Consider the following 22,474-nt stretch of genomic DNA (forward strand, 5'->3'; position numbering starts at 1 on the left):
TCCACTCTATCTCTACTCAATCTCTCTCCTACTTGCTCTCTTTCTCACTATATCTCACTCTGCTATTATGTTATTAGCATTATTTTCTCCCTCTTTTTAATATATTTTAAATTGTATGCAAAATGCCTGCGAATTTCGCTTGGTAAAATTATCTGACTTTCAGCATTTCATAGTCTCAGTAGCTCTACGATTCCACATCTTATATGAAAGCACAAAAACACTTCAATTTGTTTAGAAATGTATTCAGTGAACGAGTATATATATATAGTAGCGGTCAGTAACAACATATAGGTAGCGAATTCTCCATCAGAATTATTCCAATTCAGAGACGAGTTCTGCTTGATTATATTAGTTAATCCAGTACTACTTTTATACCATATAAGCGATAATATTTAAAGACTTTTCTTGTGCTTATATGTGTCTTCTGTTATATGCAACGGTATCTGGGTCCTCGGCTCACCTTGTCTCTTGAGTTTCAATGAATATCAATCAGAGATTGAAGAATTCGGTGTGAATATGCAAAATGATGAAGAAAATTGATGCCAAATGAATTTAAATAAAAACGGCGACAGATTGCCGGCAATATACATATGTATATATGTATATATATATATGTGTATGTATATGAGTGTATTGGTGAATGGGCCAGGGCGAGCAGGGCAGGGCAGGGTAGGGGGGTTAGTTCTCAGAGTCGCCTGCTGTCGGGCAGTTTTTCGCGAGCGAAATCAACGAAATGTTAAATAAGCAAAACGTGACTTTATTCGCAAAATGATGAGGCCAGCAGCCGGACGGATGGGACAGAGGCGGCGGCAGACGGAGCAAAGCGATTCAGATTCAAACGGGCCAAATGGCCGGGCAGGCAGCGACTTCTGCCAGATTCTGGCAGCTTAACACCTTTCGCTAGGCGCTGCCGTTGCTTTTTGTTGGCTTTTACGGCAGCTGACAGGCCAGAAATATATATACACATACACCCATATATAGCTGCCATGTATGGGATGCATAAATGTACATGTGTGTGCGTGTGTGTGTGTTTATGTACAGTGAAGCCTGGTTGCCAAAAACTGCTGACAACATTTGCGAAATTGGGCTGCCGAAACGGTTGGGGTCAATGGGAGGGGTGTTTGGCCCGCGGGGATTGCTGTTGGCTGACTATGAGCGGGCAGAAGGAGGGAAGGGGAGAGGGGGAGCGGGGGAGGGCAGTGCGTCTGACAGGCGTGGCAGCATTAAAGCCACCCCGCACATAGCTCACATCGATGCGCATACAAAGCCCTGCCGGCTCAACCAACCCAAGCCGCCCTCTCCCCACCCGCCTCACCCCCCCACCAGTCATTGTCTGCCCGCGTTATAGGTGAATTTTTTTTTTCTCTTCTTCTTCTTCTTCTTTTTTTATTTATTTGTATTTTGGCAAAACCAAAGTTTGTCATAAAGTGTCAAAGTGAATTGAAAATTTCCATTTAAGCGCTGGAAATCTACAAAATCCGCCCAGAGGCGACCGCAATGACCGCACAGCAAAACCGCAGCAGCAGCAGCAACAACAGCAAAAGCAACAACAACAACAACAACAGCTGCGTCAAGTTGCGTTTCAGTCAAGCGTAAAGCTGTGAATCTGATTGATCTCAAATGCCGATTACATTGTAAGCGAATTTCAGCAGAGCGTTTCGATTTTGACAATTATTTAATCGCTCTAAGCATTAGCTGACAACTTTTGCAATTGAGCGATGTCTTCCCTATAAAGCAGATTGACAGCTTGATTGATTGACTGATTGACGGACTAAGTGCAGGGCATTGAGGCGAAAGCTGAAGCTACGATATGACTCGAGCTCATGAAATGAAACACAAATGTTGTCATAATTATGATTTAAGCTCTGAAGGAGGAGCTCTTCGTGTGTATTAAATTCACGATTTAAGGTGAATTCAATAAAGTGCCAGCAGAAATATTTAATAGTCGAGGAGAGACACTTGAAAGACAATAAAACCTCAAGGTGGATTGTTCTTTCTCTCTCTCTCTCTCTCTATATATATATATATCTCGTTCTCTGTGACTCTATCTCTCACTCTGCATCTGTCTCTGTATCTGCTCTTGTTTCCCTCTCTCTCCCCTCTCTCTCTCTTTCTTTGACTGTGTCTCTCACCCTGTCTGTGTTCTTGTCTCTTTGTCTCTGTCTCTCTCTTTTTCTTTTTTTTATCTCTCTCTCTCTCTCTCTCTCTCTCTCTCTTTATCACGTTCTGTGTGATTCTGTCTCTCGTTCTGTATCTGTCTCTGTCGCTGTCTCTGTGTCTCACTCTGTCTGTGTCTCTGTCTCCGTCTCTGTTCTTGTTTCTCTCCCTCTCCCTCTCTCTCTCCCTCTCTCTCTCTTCCTCTCTCTCTCTCTCCCTCTCTCTCTCTCTTCCTCTCTCTCTCTCTCTCTATCTCTCTCTCTCCCTCTCTTTCTCTCTCTCTCTCTCTCTGAGTGGATCTACAACGATTTCAATGTCTCTCACTTATCATAGATGGAATAGATCAGTGATCTATACTGAACTAATTGGCACTACGAAGAGTAACTCCGTTTACTCAAGACTCTTATCTAATAACATATGCCTATTGCCATGGCGCATGGGACACAAGGCTTGTGACATTGGGGATGGTCGTAAATTCCCTGCTTATGCTAGAACATTTCTCTGGAGGGATGAAAATGTCGTCGAAGGAATACCGAAAACAGTCCACGTGATGTAGTGCCGCCTCCTTCGCGATGCAAAGCCGTACACATGCTCTTGCTTGAACAATATGTCTGTACGGAATGTGGATGAAATCTTGTTCATTGTTTATTTATGTATCTATTTATTTATTGATGTATTTATTTTTTGTATGTATTTATGTATTTATTTATTATTAGTTTATTTATTTGTTTGTTTATTTATTTATTTATTTCTTCATTTGTTTATTTATTTAATTGTTTATTTATTTGTTTGTTTATTTTTTTATTTATTTATTTATTTTTTCATTTATTTATTTATTTTTTATTTGTTTTTTTATTTATTTGTTTATTTATTTATTTATTTGTTTATTTATTTATTTATTTATTTATTTGTTTGTGTATTTATTTATTTATATATTTATTTATTAATTTATTTTTATATATTTATTTATTTATGTACCCATTTTTATAATTTTTTAAATTATTTATTTCATACATTTTAGTTCGTATATATTTACATATTCATATATTTATTCATCTATATATTTACGCATGCGAAACTTAATTAATGAGATCTCAGGGTCGCTCATTTATCATTTCTATTTACCCTTAAGTTCTATAATATATATACATATATATATTTCCTATTGGATAGTTTGAATGAAGGTATTTCAGTGGACAGCAACGTTCTAACTTGTTCAATGGAAAGTAGTTTGAAAAATAATATACCAGCGTTTTTCAATATTAAATCTTTTTCAAAATAGATGTTTTAGCAATTGAATGAAGCCCAAAATTAATTATTAAAAAGTATTATCAATATAAAAGAAAATTAAAGCTTAAAAGAGACGACAAATTATATAGATTTTCATTAAGGTGTTGTGGTATTCTCTCACTTAGTGTAGAGTCCATAACTTAATGATGTTTCAGCTCAAGTTTATTTCAATAATTCCTGACTGAGCTCTGATTTATTCACAACTGCTCTAGGTGAATGAATTACACATCAGACATCTATCTGTAAAGCTTTGTCATACAGGGTATGTGCTAGTCGAGTCGAGTTGCAGTTGCCGTTGCAGTTGCAGTTCCCCGGCCATTTGCAAATAGCTTTCAATGACGAGCGTCTGGCTCTTTGGCCAGGTGCGGCTCTCGTTGACTGGCGTTGGTAGTTAATTGAAAAAGCCAACAAACCATAATGGAAAATCAATCAGGCATTTTTCTATTTCTGATTCAACTGAGGCACTTATGAACTATTTAAAAAGCACTTTGCCGTTTCGCAACTGCATGGACGGGGGTAATTCCGCATTATGCATATTTAACCAGCGGCATTTGGTCGTCTGCGGCGACGTGACTGAAAATTGAATTTGTATTTCATTGGCCGCTCGTTCAGTTGATTGTTTTTGACCAAATTCGATGCATGGCTTAAGGGATGAGTGAGAGACTTTTTGTTCACCTTCCACACCCACACACACACACGCACACACACACACAGAGTAGTCTGTGTGATAGAAACAAAAAATTGGCTTGCTTGAAAGCAAGATACATCAGCCGGAAGAGTCCTTTGCCAGCTATATGAGCCATTCTGTGTGCTAGTCCTGTGGCTCTGGCGCTTGTCCTTGCCCCGGCCTTTGGGTTCGTGTGTGTGTATGTGTGTGTGTGTGTCTGTGCGTGTGTTGCCATGATTGATGCCCAGTTTGCGCGAGATTTCGTCTTAATGCCTTTGACAAATCCGTTAGCACAAAGCGTAGAATGACTGAGCGAAGCTCAACGAAGCAGCGGTTAGGGGGCGGCCGGTGGGCGGTGGGCGGTGGGCGGTGCTTGCCGTAGACGTGGCAAAATCTTAATGACAAAAACATTGGAGCGTCAACTTTTTTCTAGTCGTTGGCCACGTCGTCCTTGTCATAGAAGCAGCCGCCGGCACAAGCGACAAGCTTTAAACTTTGTTTTCCTAGCTGAATCGCATGGAGCTCAATGTGAAGCTCCCCCAACCCCCACCAACCACCCCCCACACAGAGGCAGCGCACAGTGGCGCACATATTATAAATACATCAATTAATATCTTCAAGTGGCCCGAAACGTAATATCTCCGGCTATCAGGCTGTCACATCCGCCGGACCGGGCCGAGCTACGGCGTAGCAGAGCCACTTGGGGGCCGCACTTGCGGAATCGAACTCGGCGCTGAGCCGCTGTGGCACTCGAGTGTGCCACAGTGTCTGGTCCTTGACCCACTGTGGCGCAGCTTTCTTCGTGCTGGGCACCTCAACGACAATTGACAGGCGCTGTCAGCTGGAAGCTGCTTAAAGTCCTGATATGCCCCATCGCTGAACGGAGTAAATGCTGAGCAGAGTGCTTTGGACTAAAAAAAAAGAGAAAAGAATAAGAGAAAAAGTGAAATGGGGGAGAAGGGGCGACAAAGAGTTAAAAAAAGAATAAAACAATTCAAGGCCCTGTCAAGCAACGTGTGTGTGTGTGTGTGTGTGTGCTAATTTTGTTAACGGGGCTAAGAGTTCAGGGCAAGGCGTTGACGGGCGTTGGCCATGTCACATGACAGGGCCAAAGGACAGGAGCGGCTCGAAACGCAAGCAGCGGCTGTCTGATGGGCTAAATGAGATTTTCATGCCAGCAGCATCGAGGCAGACGCAAAATATTTGCTGAAATTTTAAGCGATAAAAGGTTGAAAGGTTCGACATTCAAGCACTCACACACAGAGAGCGTGAGGGAGAGAGAGGGAGAGTGGGGCAACTAGGGGCACGCACAGGCAGCCAGACAAAGGCGAGCTTAGAAGCCATGAAGATGAAGATGAACGCGTTGAGGAATTAATAAGGGAGTATAAAAAGGCAACAGCAACAGAGCAATAGCTGCCAGAGCTGAGCCTGATGGAGCTGCTGGCGCTGCTGGAGCCGATGGAGCCGATGGAACTGATGGAGCCGATGAAGCCGATGATGATAATGATAATGGCGCTGATGAAGCTGACGATGCTGACGGCCGGCATAGCGATGGTCATGCCAAATAGTGCGCAAAATTGATGGCACGACGCGTCGTGGCACTGGGCGCGTGCGACGTCAAATATGCAAATGAACCAATGAGATTAACCTTAAAAGCGAAATTGAAATTTGTAAATTGCTCAAATATGCGAGGTCAAAGTTATTGTTGGCCCAGCCCCGCTGCACAGTAGCTGAGTCTATAAAACACAAATAGCAAAATTGCCGTCACTCGTCGCTTGGCTCACTGATGAACCATTAATAGCTCAATCTGTTGGACAATTATTATTCTCCATTTGATTTATGGAGAGCAGAGCTTCAGCATTGTAAAGACACTCCACTAAGGAGTTCATATCATGTACATGGTTTGCACTGAAATCTCTGTATTTGAGGATATTTAGTATATGGACAATATGGAAAATATGTTTGTAGCTCGAGATATATAAGGAGTAATGTTTTATATATGGTGTCTTTTATACAGATAGGCAGTAGGATTATTGGAATAGATACAATAGTCTAACCTGTCTGATAAATAGTATCTACACATTGACAAATATATAGATTGATGGCCCAAGTCATTAGTATATCATCTCTCTAAGCTAATAGTCCCTCTGCATGTCCCGGAGCTCTTCAGAGGAATTTCACCCATTCATCTATTTCAAAAACTAAATACAGTTGAATCCAGATAATTCGAAATTGCAAGGGAGAAAATTATTGAGATCAATTTTTCGATTTATCGCGTTTAATGATTTATCGGGGTAAAACTTATCGAGACTCGACTGTACTTGTATAATATTATACTCTTACTCTTATTTATATTTGAACTCTGGGGAGCTATCATCTATATTCTATTTACATCTATAACAATTATTACAGAGCTAAGGACTAAGGTAAAAAAAAAATATAATCTTATATTAAATCAATCTATAAATACACTTACGAGTCTTTCATTCGTGGTACTCATATAAATACAATAAAGCCTCCTATCATGTACGTATTATCAGATCGTAGTTGATTGAAATCAAGGTAGAGGGAACGAGATTGAGAGACCGAGAGAGAGATATAAAGAGACAGTGATACAGAGAAAGAAATATAATGAGAAAGCGAGAGAGAGACAGAAATGGAGAAATAATGAGAAGATCCCTTATAGAAGAAGGATGTCAGAGGATGTCGCTGGGAATATGCGAATGCCGTTTGATGGATTCGCTTACTTCTCGTGTTTTGTTATTTGTGCAATTATTTTCATATTACGAATTCAATAAAATGTACATGGAAATTAGCGCAATAGTTCATCATCCTTATAGAGGCATGTTTTGGGCATGTTGCTCTTGCTGTTGTTGCTCTTGTTGCTGTTGTTGACGCTAATGTTGTCGCGGTCGCTGCTGCTCGAACAAGGCGACAACAACCTATGACAGAGCCATCTTTCATGGCATATGACATAAAAAGCATAATTGATTACATTCACACACACACACACACACACACAACACACACACACACACACACACACACACACACACACACACACACACACACACACACACACACACACACACACAGGAGTTGCGTTTTCGTGGAGTACGGTCGATGTCATCGCGATCCACCGTGGACAATAGCTTGATCTTTGTTTTTCCCTGTGAAAGTGGAAAAATCTGTAGACAACGTGGTTGCTGTGGGCGCGACGCACCCAGCGACGGCAAAACAAAAACAATAAAAACTTACTTCGCGGCGGTTTCGCGGAGTACCCCAGTGGTACAATCCGGTGGTGCAAGAGAGGGGGGCAATAGCGTCACTGTTTTTGGCGTCAGGGCTTTTCTCCTTCCCTTTCTTTTTAAGCGCGAAATAATTTGTCACATTAGGCGTCACATTTGTGCAAATAATAAATAATCAGGTGCATTCACTCTAACAGCTGATAGTAGTGCTGGAAATTGCAGCGGACAATCAGCTGCTCACTAACTTTGGTGAGTTGCTAAGTCTCAGCAAAGACAGCAACCCAGCTGCTGGTGTGAGGTAGCAGGTACTAAAAGTAGTGCATACTTTCGGGCTCTCGCTGTAATTAGGTTGAGTTTAAGTTACTGTGGTCTCTAAACTCAAATTATATTAGTAGGCAGTGCCCACTACAGGCTTCACGCCGTGGTAGTCGGAGCAATATGGAGGCCATGATGGAGGAGGAGCTGCAAGCTTTCGCGCGCCGTTCCTCGTTGCAGCGATCGCCACAGCAACAACAGAGGGCGTTGCCGCAGCCGTCGACGTGTAACCAGTCTCCAGTGGCTGAGTGCCAGGCACCCAAGTCTTTAAAAGAAGCGTTAGCTCAAATAGGAGTTACGCTAGAGGGTTTGTCTGCCCTATTTGGGGGGCAGCGGCATATAAATGCATTCATGAGGGAGGAGCTGGCTAGGCTGGTCAGTCTCCACAAGACGGCCGAAGCGTTCTGCAACCGACCGGTCAAAGACTGCGAGGTGCAGACCACACTGGTCAAAGAAGTAGCTCAGAAGGCTAAAACAGCGAGCGTTAGTGCTACAGCAGGTAGTAATACGCCCAAGCGGTCGAGGGAAGTTGCCACTGAGCAGAGGAAAACTCCCTCGAAAAAGCCGAGGCACAATAAAAGCGCAGCAAATCCAATAGAGCCAATGGTTCTACGGGCTGCAGCCGTTAAAACCAATCAGGTAGGCCGACAGACGAATCCGAACAGCTGGACGGTTGTTAAGGGACGCAAGCCGCTGCAAAAACGTTCTAGAAGCGACGCCATCGCGGTTTCAGGTGTAGGTGGTTGCAGCTATGCGGACATGCTTCGCGTGGTCAAGAGCGACCCAAATTTAAAGCATCTGAGCGGCGACGTCCAAGGTATTAGGAAGACCGCTAAGGGGGACCTTTTGTTGCAACTGAGTAGGAAGCCGGAGCATAGCGCTGAGGCTCTGCACGAAGCTGTAGGCAAAGCCTTGGGTGACCGAGCGGTAGTTAAAACACTTACCGAATCGGCTCAAATTGAGATTCGCGACCTAGATGAGTTAGCAAGTAAAGAGGAGATCTTGGAGGCAATCAGGGTGGAGTTGAAGGATAGCTCACTCCCCATTGGGGCTATCAAATCGCTTCGGCCAGCTTTTGGTGGACAGCAAAGAGCTACGGTTGCTCTTCCAATTGGGAAAGCTAAAACTCTGCTCGAGCTGTCCAAAATTAGAATAGGATGGGTAGTATGCCGTATTCGAGCCGTGGAGCAGCCTAAACGCTGTTTCAAGTGCCTCGATTACGGTCATATGGCAGCAAACTGTCGCAGCGACTGTGACCTAAAGGGCGCCTGTTTCAGGTGTGGAGAGATGGGTCACAGTGCAAAAGCATGCACCAAGCCACCAAAATGTAGCCTCTGCATCCGGAAAGGTGAAAAGCAGACGGACCATTCAGCAGGCAGCTTCAAATGCCCATCTTACCGTGAAGCTGCTCGTAAAATGAAATGTTAAGGTTCTTGCAGCTTAACCTAAATCATTGTATTGCTGCCCAAGACCTTCTTGAGCAGACCGTTAGGGAAAAATGTATAGACGTAGCTTTTCTCAGTGAGCCCCACCACTGTATAACCAGCTGCCCTAGGACATGGTCAACTGACGTTAATGGCAAAGCTGCGTTGTGGGTATGCGGCAACTCAACGAACGTACTTTCGAATGTTAAGTCATTCAATGGGTTCGTACGCGGCCGATATGGCAACTTATGGCTTTACAGTTGCTATCTGGCCCCCAGCATGCAGCTCAGTGAATTCACGACGGTGCTCGACGAGCTTGCCGAGGATGCTAGGGGTCGGAAGGCCATTATAGCTGGAGATTTTAACTCCTGGGCGTTAGAATGGGGTAGCCTCACAACAAATGCCAGAGGTCGTATCCTACTGGAGATCTTCGCAACACTAGATGTTGCACTGCTCAACACTGGGCACGAGTACACCTTCAGTCGGGCGGGATACGGATCTGTCATCGACATTACTTTTGTCACTTCATCCCTCTTTCGGGGAGCAACATGGAGCCATTGCGATAGCTATACGGGCAGCGATCATACGGCACTTCTATTCACATTAGGTGAGCCACCTGCCAGGGCGTCACCCTTGTGGAGGGAGTCGTATCGGCTAGATACTTTTGATCCCGCGGTCTTTTCTGAGGCCATTCAGTCTCTGGGCACAATTGGTAATGCTGAGGCCAGAGCATGCCAAATGGTAGCCCAAATACAGAGTGCCTGCAATAGCAGTATGCTACGCCGCAAGCAGTTCACGCGACAACAAGAGCCTACGTATTGGTGGAATGCACAAATAGGTGACATTCGTCGCAAATGCATCCAGGCGAGAAGAAGCTACCAACGGGCTCGCGGTAGGTCTACGTTTTTAGAAAAACAATTAGCTTACCAGGCAGCTAGAAGACAGTTGAAGAGGGCCATTCGGGCAAGCAAAAGAGAATGTTTTTTAGAGTTGTGCGACTCAGCCGAATATGACCCTTGGGGCAGGGCATATAAGATAGTAGTTAAAAGACTATACGCAGGTAGACAGGTGCAGCCTACGGATCGTCTGGAGCTTAAAACGATTGTGGAAACGCTCTTTCCAGAAAGTTTAAGCTCCATTCACGCCCCTCGGTCCGAGTCTGCTGATCAGGGCTCAATGAGCACTGAAATTGTTTTAGTCACAGAGGAAGAAATTATATTAACTCTCCGGGGTCTTAGAACCAACACTGCTCCAGGGCCGGACGGGATCCCAAATCGTGCGCTAAAGCTAGCCCTCGCCTTGCACCCTAATACGTTCGCTGAATTATTCAACGAATGTTTAATACAAGAGACGTTCCCGGCAAAATGGAAAGCCCAGAACCTGGTGTTGCTACCCAAGGCTGGCAAACCACCAGATGAGCCATCCTCATACAGACCGATCTGCCTCTTAGACACCATGGGAAAGATGTTTGAGAAATTGATCTGCTCCAGACTGGAGACTGCGATTACTAGCGCCGGAGGCCTGTCACCAAATCAATTTGGATTCCGGAAGGCCCGGTCAACAACGGATGCGCTAAACAAAGTTGTTGGTCTGGCCACCTCCGCCATTCATGGCACAAGATGGAAGCATGGGACGAAGCAATACTGCATTATTGCGACCCTGGACGTAAAGAATGCCTTCAATACAGCTAGTTGGGATATGATACTGAATGCGCTGTCACAATATAATATCCCTAAATATCTTAAAGAAACAATAAAGAGTTACTTCAGAGGAAGAACACTGGTATACAATACGAGTGAGGGTCCCCAAACTCATACAGTGTCAGCTGGAGTACCCCAAGGCTCAGTGCTGGGGCCTCTCCTATGGAATATCATGTACGACGGCGTACTGCGCTTGGAACTACCAACAGGTGCGCACACCATCGGCTTTGCTGATGATGTAGCTGTCGTAGCCATAGGAAAGGAACTCAAAGATACAGAGGATATGTGCAGCGAAAGTATCAATCGCATACGAAGCTGGTTGACTGGAGCTGGGCTCGAGCTAGCGGCACACAAAACTGAAGTTGTCCTAGTCAGCAGTCGCAAAAGAGTGGAAACTGCCAATATAAAGATCGGCAGCGTCACCATTGCGTCAAAGAGGGCGATAAAGTATCTTGGTGTCATGATAGACACAAGATTAACTTTCCGCGAGCACTTAGAGTATGTGCAAAAAAAGGCAGCTGATTCTTGTAGAGCTCTCTCGAGAATTATGCTTAACACGCGGGGACCTAAACAGCAACGACGTCTCCTTCTAATGAGCGTCATTAGGTCCGTCATCCTCTACGCTGCGCCCATATGGGCAAGAGCGATGGCAACGCCCAGCTACAGCCGGGGCATTTGCGCGATCTATAGACTGAGCGCAATCAGAGTCAGCTGCGCTTTCAGGACTATCTCCGATGACGCGGCGCTCGTCATAGCTGGTATGGTACCGCTGGAGTACTTGGTCGCCGAAGCCGTGGAGCGAAATTCGCACGCGCCTGCCCGACCCAACGCTATCAGGGCGAACAGCATTGCACGATGGCAAAGGAAGTGGAATAGCTCAGCTAAAGGGCGGTGGACGCACAAGCTCATCCCGGAGCTCGAACCATGGGTCAACCGCAAGCACGGCGAGGTAAACTTCTACCTTACGCAGATCCTCTCGGGACATGGATGCTTTCGGAGCTATCTGAAGCGCTTCGGCCACGAGGAATCTGACGAGTGCCCCTGGTGCGAGCGAGGGCACGTGGAAGACGCCAACCACATTCTTTTCGAATGTGGACGGTTCCTGGAGGAGAGGCGTCGTCTGGAAGAGGCAGTGGGCCGCTCCATCAGAGCGGACAACATTGTCAACACCATGCTGGAATCGGAGGAAGCTTGGGAACAAACAAGCACCTTCGCGGCCACAGTGATGATGGAGCTCCGCAGAGTCGAGCGAATGAGAAGTCGAGCTGTCCCAGGCTAAGGTAGCGCACAGTGCTTGCGAAGCAATGCTTTACGGCCGTCCCGCAAGCATCGCGCACTATCCTAGCCACCACGCAACTTGCACCTTGTAATATTAAAATTGTTAATAAACGAATATAAAAAAAAAAAAAAAAAAAAAAAAAAAAAAACACACACACACACACACACACACACACACACACACACACACACACACACACACACACACACACACACACACACACACACACACACACACACACACACACACACACACACACACACACACACACACACACACACACACACACACACACACACACACACACACACACACACACAGATATCCGGATATCCAATGCCCAATGAACGAAATGTCACGCGTTCACACACACCATAGCTCAACGAGCCACGCCCCCAGCGAATGGTTTAGGCATAAGTGCGACAGTGTTGGGTAACAGCGTGGCCAGCTCATGATACGTCATTCAATTATGGCTCACTTAATGCGCAAAATTTGCCTTTATTTGGGCCAAAAAAAAAATTGAATCTGCCTGCGGCCCAAATGGCATCAGAGCCCGCTGTTGCTGTGGCCAGCATGCGAATGAGTGTGTGTGTGCGTGTGAGTGCGTGCGAATATGTCAACTGAGTGCCTGAATCAAGTACTATTTAAATGCTGGCTATTCACAAATATTTAGGCACACAAATGCAGAGCGGCCAAAGCAGGCGAATCCATGCCAATCCATGCACAATCGCAGCCCAAGTGCCGCCAGGTTGGTCGACCTGAAAGCAGCTGAGCAATATGTGAGTGCCCAAACGAATGGCATGCATGCCATTCACAGGCGCATGGCAACTATTCACACATCGCGGCCTCTTCGCGCTGCAAGCCAAGTTTATTATTTGCGGCCATGCATTGGTGGCGCAAGCTATGTGAATGCAGTTCGCAGTGCCAGCTGCGCTAACTAGCCGTTGCCGTTGCCGTTGCCACGCCCACCCACTGGCGTACGTGGGCGTCGGTGGCTGGTTAACTGAGTCAACTGGCGGCAAACGTCAAACGGCTGCAATGGCCGGAAGTTGCGCGCCAACAGGAAGTGACCCCCATTATGCAAAAGTATATCTGTGTGTGTGTGTGTGTGTGCGAGAGTGTGTGTGTGTGTGTGTGCTCAGCAAAATGTTTTAATTATGTTGAAAATGTGCAAAACAATTTCTGTTTCAAGGTATGCAGCGGGTGGGAAGGGGAAGGGGAAGGGGGCGTAGCGTGGGCGAGGCATGGAGCCACATTGATGTAAAACAAAAAGTGTTTTTTTTTTTTTATTGCTTAGCTTCCGGTGCTGGGCGAATGGGCGGCCAAAATGGACGCGTGCCAATATATGTGTAGCCATATATACACATGCATGTGTGTGTGTGTGTGTGTGTGGGAGGCGTGGCCGTTGTGCTGGCCAGTGGCGTGCATGTTATACAAGTTTTATAACCCAGCACGAGATGACAATTGCGAGCGGTAATTATTTAACTTGATTTATTTACATTTGTCAACATGGTCGGTGAGGGGTGGGCGAGGCAGCTGGCACCCAGCGCCCAGCGCCCAGCGCCCACCCCTCATCATCAGCTACATAATGAAGCTGGCCACAATTTAATTAGAGCAACATCTACTTCACCTGGCAGCAGCAGCAGCAGCAGCAGTTGCTCAAATGACAAAGCAAACGTCGCCGGCGTTGAGCACGGCTTGCCTGTATTTGAATGCCGTTGTAAACAGCAGCAACAACAACAACAGCAACAACAACAGCGACATGATGTCAAGCATTTTCCAAGTACCTCATTTTGTTTATGAAGCAAACAAAATGGCGGCCAGGACAGTCAAGTGGCACTCGGCTCTGTCAATAGGAAGCAGGGTGAGAGAGAGAGAGAGAGAGGGGGCGGTGCGGGGTAGAGCATCCTCAAGTCTTGCCAGCTGCAGGTCGCCTGCCGCTGACCGTAAGGCCATAACAAGCAACGCGCGAACGGGCGCTGTCCAAGCGAAAGATGCGAAATGCAGGCTAAGCCGGCCAAGATGGGCGCCCCTTTGGAATTAGCCATGAAATTAAGTGAGTGCATTAAACGAGACATTTGTGGGCCAGCCAGCCAGCCAGCCAGCCCGATGCCATCCCGCTCCAGTGGCCCAGAGAGCGGATGCGTTTCGAGTGCGATTCAAATAGTTGGAGCGCCTTCAAATTGTGCCCACATCTCATGGATAAAGCAGAGCGAGAGCACGAGAGAGCAAGAGAGCGAAGGTCACTGCGAAAGAGCGCGTGTTGCGTGTGGGTGTGGGTCGTGGACGCACTGATACCCTGTAATTCATATAGAAATCAATGCAGTTCTCATAGAACGGAGCAATGTTTGCTGGGGCTTTCCTTTGAAGTGTGCTTGTGCCTTTCCAATGACAGACCAATAGATACCCTATCTATGTATAAACCTGAATATATGTGTACCCTTTTTGATATGTTGTGCTGCTGCGAATTTAGATATAAACTGAACAAAAAAAAATAAAATTTCTTTTTCTTTTTCTAGCTTAACTTCACTTTAACTTTTATTTTTTGGAGGTATAGGCTAGAGTTCATATATCTCTGCATTCATAAAGGACAGACAGACGAACATGGCTAAATGAAGTTAGTCTTTATCTTGATCAAGAATCCATATACTCTATGGAATCTGCCACGACTTCTTTTGCCTGTTACATACATTTTCCAGTTTCATTGGAATGAGGTTAAAAAAGTTAACAGTTAAGTACCTATTGTAAGCCTATACTGCATCTCATGAGTGCCTATGCGCGTGTGTGTGCGCCTATTAAGTCTTTTATGTAATAGGTGAATAAGAGTTCCTTAAAGGACTCATGAGATCTCGTAGCTAAACAATTTATAATTTCGTAAGGATAATGCGGACTCAGGACACGCTAACAGCAATAACGAATAAGATCGTTCTGCTTATGTCTACAGAAATAAATATCTTACAATTTCCCATCAGCATCTGCATTTTTTGTGATTTACTAGATCAGTGCGACGATCGCCCGGACGGACGCACGATTCAATTTGTCAATTATCAATTCGTCGTTCCAATTCAGAATATACCATGGGAGCTGTTACATGCATTTTCCCAAAACTTTTATACCCTCAAATACAATTTTCAATGCCCAGTGTATAAGCCCCATATTTACCCCGTACTCAAATTTTGTTTTTATTTAGTGTGTAAGTGTATGTAGTGTAGTGTATGCTGAAGTGTCCAGTGTATGCTGCTACATATACCCAATACATTGCTGAATCTATAAAGGTAATTGCTCTATAGCTTATAACGCGAGCGCAGGGTATTGCGCAGGTGCACCTCCAGCTCCAGGCTGACGTCTGGGGGCACCGATTTGCTTGCTGTGGGCATGATCTCCTGGATGACGTCATTCATTTTAGCGTCGATGCCTCGTCTTTCCCAAATTTGTCGCACCTTCTCGCGAATCTCGTCCTCCCAGCCGTATTTCTTGAGTAGTTTATACAACAGCTCATGTATGGTCTTCATTTCGTCGCGTCGTATGATTTGGTGGGATTTCCAGCATAGGGGTTTATATTCATTCTTGCTGGGGCCATTTGCATTGGGGCCGCTTTTCTCATAGAACCCGCTGCGGCTTTCCATGATTTTATGAATAATTATATAAATTTAAAAAATGATTTATTTTGTACTCATTCAAACTAGGAAAGTTTCAAATCAATCTCTCAAGATTAGATACGATGTATGTGGAATGCCGACGTGATTAGATTGGCTATGCCTTCTCTGTTTCACGTGTATTTGTTGAAACATATTTAGAATTAGCTTCTAGTATTAAATAGAAACAACAGAAGCAATACAAAATGGATTATAACATTACTCGAAATTCAATAAAATAGGCATGAATTTCCTTTTCAAATTTGGAGACTCTAGCTCTAATAATTTAGGATATATATATATATCATGTAAGGGATTTCCGATAATATTTTTAAACGATAATAAAGATACTTGCATAGTTATCGATTTTTTAAAACAAAATCGATATACGCGTGCTATACACGGACCTAAGAAAAACAATTTCAAATCTCTAGCTGCTATAGCTTCTGAGATCGACGCTGCCAGACAGGCAGATGGAGAGGGCTAAATTGACTGAGCTCGTTGCCCAGGGATCTGCCACGCCTTCTTCTGCCTGCTACATGCTTTCAACAAAACGAATATACCCTGATTGCCATTTTTAGTGGGTATGAATAAAGGGTTTGGCTATAGAGCAGAGGAGTTCATAGAGATGGTGAAATTTGATTGTGCTTCCACTTATAGCATGTGGGAGTTCGCAGATCTTTGGGCTGCAGCACCCGGATGCGTAGACAGGCTGATTAGGTCACAATCTTGTCTGTCTCGGAATTTTTCGATTCTTTTCGATTTTGTCCGCAATTTCTGGCGCCTTAAAGTCGTGCTCGATGCTTCCGGCTATCATGTATCGGGGGTGGACTTCCGCAACGTTTTGGCCTGAAAAGCACGCACGGATGGCGAGAAAAGAAGCTCGGAGCTTAAATGAAATTTCTAGAATTCAACATACGCATTGCTAAACTTGAGTTAATATTATTTTAGATATTGAAGCCAGTCGTCGATTACATTGTCAAAGAACTGGCAGATACAGAGAAATTTCGGTAACTCGATTCATGGGATATACATATATATTTATACATATATCGACTTCTTCAAAGGTTCCCTAACTTTGATGACATTTTGTTCTATTTGACAATTAAAAATACTTATTTTTTATCATTATTTGGATTGGATTGATGATGATATTTATTCCATGTAACTATTGGATCTAGTTCTCATTTCCTAGCAGTCTGTCAATTACAAACCAACCCAACCCATATGTGTTCGTCCCTTTTCAGTGGGTATTCGATTGTATAAAAGCAAGCTTTCATCATTTTATTATAGTTTCACATTCGGTTTTCACTTTCAGTTTGAGTTTGAGTTGAGATGAGTTGAGTTGAGTTTTCTCATGATATATGACCGCATTATGCCGGCAATCCAACGGCTTATGTACAGATATGTATATATATTTATATGTATGTATGTATGTATGTATATAAACATTATAAATACAAGAGCATTATGGCCAAATGCGAGAATGCGGTGCAACTGGCGCACAGTGCGTATGAGCAATATATTTTAAAGCTACCCCCCAACAGAAGCGAAAAGAAATGTGGGACAGACAAGGAAACACACAAATCACAGCAGTGGCAGGAGCAGCAGGAGTGGCAGGAGCAGCGCCGGCAGCTTCAGCAGCAGCTGTGACAGAAATCAACTGCCAAGGCGTTGGCGAAGTCGGACAGGCTAAGGCTATAACTGAGACGGGGAGATAGGGCTGAGCAATGGGTAATAGGGCACTAGGATCTGGGAACCACTGGTGTATTAGTGGGCGACCTGGCAGCTGGGTCGCGTGTCACCTACATGCCAGAGTGCCACAGTAGTCGTCGTCATCGTTGTTGTTGTTGTTGTTGTTGTCGCCTTGCCAGACGCAGTTATCACAAAATTGTCTGCGTGTGCGTTGTGAGAGAATTGCAGGCCGCAAAAAAAAAAAATGCAGAAGACATTGCAAGGCAACTGCTGCGAGCTGCGAGCTGCGAGCTGCGAACTGCTGACAAGGACAACGTGCCACACGGGGGCGCACGCACAAGGGCACACGAAAAGAGGGCGAGGCCGACGGCGAGGGCGAGGGCTAGGGCGAGGGCGAGGGCGAGGACACACGGCTGTGGCACGGCAATCGAAGAGGCAGCCAACTGCTGCAAAATAAGTAGACAATGAGCCAAAATGGCAGCCAAAAGCGAAGCGAAAGCGACCGTAAAGCAAAAACCGAAAGGATAATGCTGCAAAAATGCGACAGTGCAAAAAAAGAAACGAGAGAGAAAGAAAAAAGTAAAGTGGCTAACATTAAAGAGGCGCATAGCGAAATGGCAATCGCCAAACGGCAAACGGCAAGGACAACACCCTAGGGGGCGTGGCCCTGGCTTTGGAAAGCAGAGCCAAGCGGAAGAGTTAATAATAAAAATCTAGAACTATCTGTAGAGATAGAGATAGAGATAGAAATAGAGATAGAGATAGAGATAGAGATAGAGATAGAGATAGAGATAGAGATAGAGATAGAGATAGAGATAGAGATAGAGATAGAGATAGAGATAGAGATAGAGATAGAGATAGAAGAATAGAGATAGAGATAGAGATAGAGAAGAGATAGAGATAGAGATAGAGATAGAGATAGAGATAGAGATAGCGGATAGAGATAGAGATAGAGATAGAGATAGAGATAGAGATAGATATAGCTAGAGATTAGAGATAGAGATAGAGATAGAGATAGAGATAGAGATAGAGATAGAGATAGAGCTAGAGATAGAGAGAGCTAGAGATAGAGATAGAGATAGAGAAGAGGATAGAGATAGAGATAGAGATAGAGATAGAGATAGAGATAGAGATAGAGATTAGAGATAGAGATAGAGATAGAGATAGAGGATAGAGATAGAGATAGATGATAGCGATAGAGATAGAGATAGAGATAGAGATAGAGATAGAGATTAGCGATAGAGATAGAGATGAGATGAGAGAGTAGAGATAGATGATAGAGATAGCTCGCGCTCGCGCTCGAGATAGAGAAGAGATAGCTGAGCTGAAGGAGAGATCGAGATAGGCGCTAGCGATAGACGATTAGAGATGCGATCGCGCTCGGCGCGCTCTCGCCTAGCGCTCGCGCTCGCGCTTCGGCTCGCGCTCGGGTCCGAGCCTCGCGCTCGCGCTGCGCTGGTCTCGCGCTCGCGATCGAGATCGCTAGCGTCGCGCTCGGCTCGCGTCGCGTGGGTGCATGCTAATAGGATGCGTCATTTGAACATGTTGGTTATGTGTGCCATGCTCCTAATACGCTCAATTTGAAATGTTGCTTTGTTGATGCCCCCGCAACAACAACAACAACAACAGCAATAACGACAAAGGCAGCATCAGAAATTGTCTAGCTAGAAATGCCGAGCACATTGTTAACCCCACTTCATTGAGAATGCTAATCGCACTCATTACACAAAATATGCATGTAATAATAGCTAAATCAGCAGCGCCAGCGAATGGAATACTGAGAGCAGCTCAGATGCCAGAGGTCACTTTCTCTCGCCTCGTGCACAGCAGAAAAATGGGAAAACTAACTTTGAGCTGCATACATGAGGGATTCCAATGTCGATTTAGTTCATAAGCCATTTAAGACCCGTGCCAATAATAATAATATAATGTGATTTCAGATCTATATTATTAAGAATATTATTTGTGTCAAAGCAAATGTCATCAATATGTAAATTTCCTCAAGTCTTGTTCTCAGTCAAAGGGAAGTTGTATTTGAAATACGTTGCGTATTTCACCTTGCATAAAAATCCAACATATATATAAATATTCAGTCGAGTCCCGATAGTCCCGATAATTCGTACCTCGTTTAATAAAAAATCGCAATAAATCGAAAAAGTCCCATTCGATAATTCTCGATAATTTGAATAAAATATAGCGAATATTACTCACTGTACTTGGATATGACTACAGTTTATTTCTACGGATTGGGGATAAAAAGAGATCAGAACAATGCTAGACCGCTTGAGTTTCAATATAGCTTTTCTTCATTCCTTATTCGCTCTCATACGACTCCAATTTAAAATGCAGATCCAATAAAAACGATTCAATAAATCAATTATCTTTAATCTGTGGCCTTGAGTTTATCCTCGTGCACGTGTCTAGACCTATTGCACGTCCTTTTCAGATCAACTGCAATATACGAAATGCGAGTGTCTTAATCCCAGACTAATAGATCTGTGTTTGCTGAATGTTTTCTTAATGCATTGCAAATGGGTTTTCATCAAGTTGTTCTCAAAAGCCTAAAGGAAAATATCTGCTTCGCCGGCTGATTACCAATTAGCCAATCAGTGAAAAGTCTTTTATGAATATAGATCGAGCTGGATGAAACTTTGACCGCCAAAGCGGCGATTCATCAAATATTAAGCGCTGCAAGTTGCATGAATAAATTGCTATGCCCAACGCGAGGCGGCGCGACGTTTCATGGCCTACAATAAAAACGGCACCAGCAGCAGCAGCAGCAGCAGCAACAACAACTACAACAACATTATAACGGCTCATACATTGTTGCTGTTGGGGTCGTGCCTCTTTGACTGGCATGCCGCGAGCGCCGCCTAATGAGCGCTCATAATGAGCGGCGACGCAAAGAGAGAGGGGGCCAAAGGTTGAGAGGATGTCGGCTGGAAGGTTGCGGGCCAAGCCCTGCCGGGTAGCAGGGGGGCGGGCGGGCGAGCTGTCATGACTGCTGAATGACTGACACTGGGCGTGGGAGTGGGACAGGGACAGGGACTGGCACTGGGGGCTCACTGTAGTACGACTGGGTGGCTCTCATTGTTGCGCTGCTAACGGAAGTTGTCAGCCGCCGTTGACGAAAAATCGAATTTTTCGCTTTCTCAATTTTCGTCTCTGTTCGTGTTTTTGCAATGCATTTAATATGAAAAGACAACAGGCGAGGATAGGAACAGGTCAGGACAAGCGAAAGCGAAGCCTTGCGCTGTCAGCCAGCCAGCCTCTGAGGCAGCCAGTCAGGCACGCAAGGACAATGCCCAAGCGAGCGTCTTAAACGCTGTCAACGTTGGCTTTTTGCTTCAAGTGCCAGGGCGAGCACGTTGAGCAGGATGGCGATGGGTAGTGGGAGTGGGAATGGGAAGGGAACTGACGAACGAGGACATGAACGTGAACGTGAGCGGGAACGGGAATGACAATGCGAACAAGAATGAGCTGGAAGATGAGCTTAAGAATGGGAATAGCAACTAGGAACAGAGGCAGGCTAAGGTAAGGCAAAAGGTGCCCACGGGCACAGTTGCCCGTGCTGGCGTCTCCCCCCCCCCCCCCCCTCTCTCTCTCTCTCTCTCTCTCTCTCTCGCTCTGGCCTTTTACGATATTTTTCTTTTTAGGCAACGGCTGCTTAAATTGACACTTGGCATCTTTTGTTGCATCAAAAACGTGTCGTCGTAGCTCGCATCATGCCACCTGCCTAGCTGCCTTGCTGCCTAGCTGCCTAGCTGGCTGCAGGCCACTGTGGGGCTTCTTTTAAATATTTGACAGCTCGTGGAGGGAGGGCCGGTGCTTTGGCAGCATTGACTGGTCTGGCAGCGGGGTCGCGTTTTCCGACGACAGCGCCACGTTGCATGCATGACATTTTCCCAAATTACTTCCGAAATGCTTTTCACGCCTCCAATGCTCATTTCACGGCAGCTGCCCGTGGGGGGGCGGGGCGGTGCTGAGGCAACTTTAAGCGCTCTGGCGATAATTCAATTGTTAAACAGTGTGGCAACGCTGGCCACGTTGATCGACTCTTTAAGCGGCAATTAAGATCACGTTAAGAGCGGCTCCGGCTTTCCCTGCCCACTAGTCACCCGTAAATCTTGTGTAAATGATGTGAAATATCCAGCCAAATGAACATTTCATGCGGCTCAGCGCCGGGACGGACAGTCATTTTCATCTAGGCTATATCAAAGGGCAATTAAGTCCGGGGGATTAGCGCACGCTCAGCCCCGAATTATAAATTAAATTATGCGTAACAATGGCCAAGGTGAGCTGACGGCCCGCATGTCACTGCCAAGCGGGAGGGGGTTTTCGAAAAGAGAAAACCCGAGCATAAGCCCAAAAGCGCCTTTGAGCCACGTAAACAAATTGAAATTCACAAAATGTTTATGAGCCTGGAACAATTTTTCATTTTTTAATATATTTATTCTTATATTTTTAATTTGTTTTTCTCTTCTTTGTTTTTGTATTTTTGTTGTTGTTGTTGCTGTTGTTGTTCAGTGCTGTCGCCAAACAATTCAATTTGTGCCCAAAAGAAACGCAAAACGCAAAATGATAATTAAAATGAATTTGCATAAGAAAATGTTGAACAACTAGACGAACAAAGGACAAGAGGGAAAGATTATTTGGCTCAAACGAATGCCGAAATACCCTTAACCAGACTATCCCATCAGAGTGGCGTGAGGGCTGTCCAAAAATTTACAATTCCAGAGACTAGTTTGCATAAGAAGGCAGCTTAGACAGCTAGACAGCTGGACAGGTGGACAGCTGGACAGGTGAACAAACAGACAGATGGACAAAGGCATCTCTGACTCGATTTCAAGTGAAAGAAAAGTGAAACGGATATTAGAATATTTTTCTATACAATAGATGTTCCATACACCCCACAACCCTTTGTAATGTCTTAGATATATATTTTACTCTTACTTATATATCGTACGTCTAGTTGAGTTCGCTCTCACAATTCACCCGAATGACTTAGTATAGCTCGGCTTCTGTTTGATCCGTCAAGGTGCTATTGTAGCCTAGGCAGGGCAG

The 22,474-nt window shown here is 44.9% G+C and overlaps 1 protein-coding gene and 1 long non-coding RNA gene across 3 annotated transcripts in view; both read left to right on the forward strand.

Annotated features, from left to right (window-relative positions):
- Positions 1-22,474, forward strand: part of nAChRalpha3 (nicotinic Acetylcholine Receptor alpha3) — a 124,604-nt gene that overhangs the window by 36,743 nt on the left and 65,387 nt on the right. The gene's annotated exons all lie outside the window — the stretch shown is intronic.
- Positions 16,932-17,971, forward strand: LOC149090744 (uncharacterized). Its single transcript, XR_016197403.1, has 2 exons — positions 16,932-17,139; positions 17,201-17,971. It is a non-coding gene; the product is annotated as an uncharacterized LOC149090744 (long non-coding RNA).

Source organism: Drosophila navojoa, chromosome X (assembly GCF_054131105.1).
Source record: "Drosophila navojoa isolate 15081-1374.11 chromosome X, UAZ_NAV_1.0, whole genome shotgun sequence".
Taxonomy (NCBI): domain Eukaryota; kingdom Metazoa; phylum Arthropoda; class Insecta; order Diptera; family Drosophilidae; genus Drosophila; species Drosophila navojoa.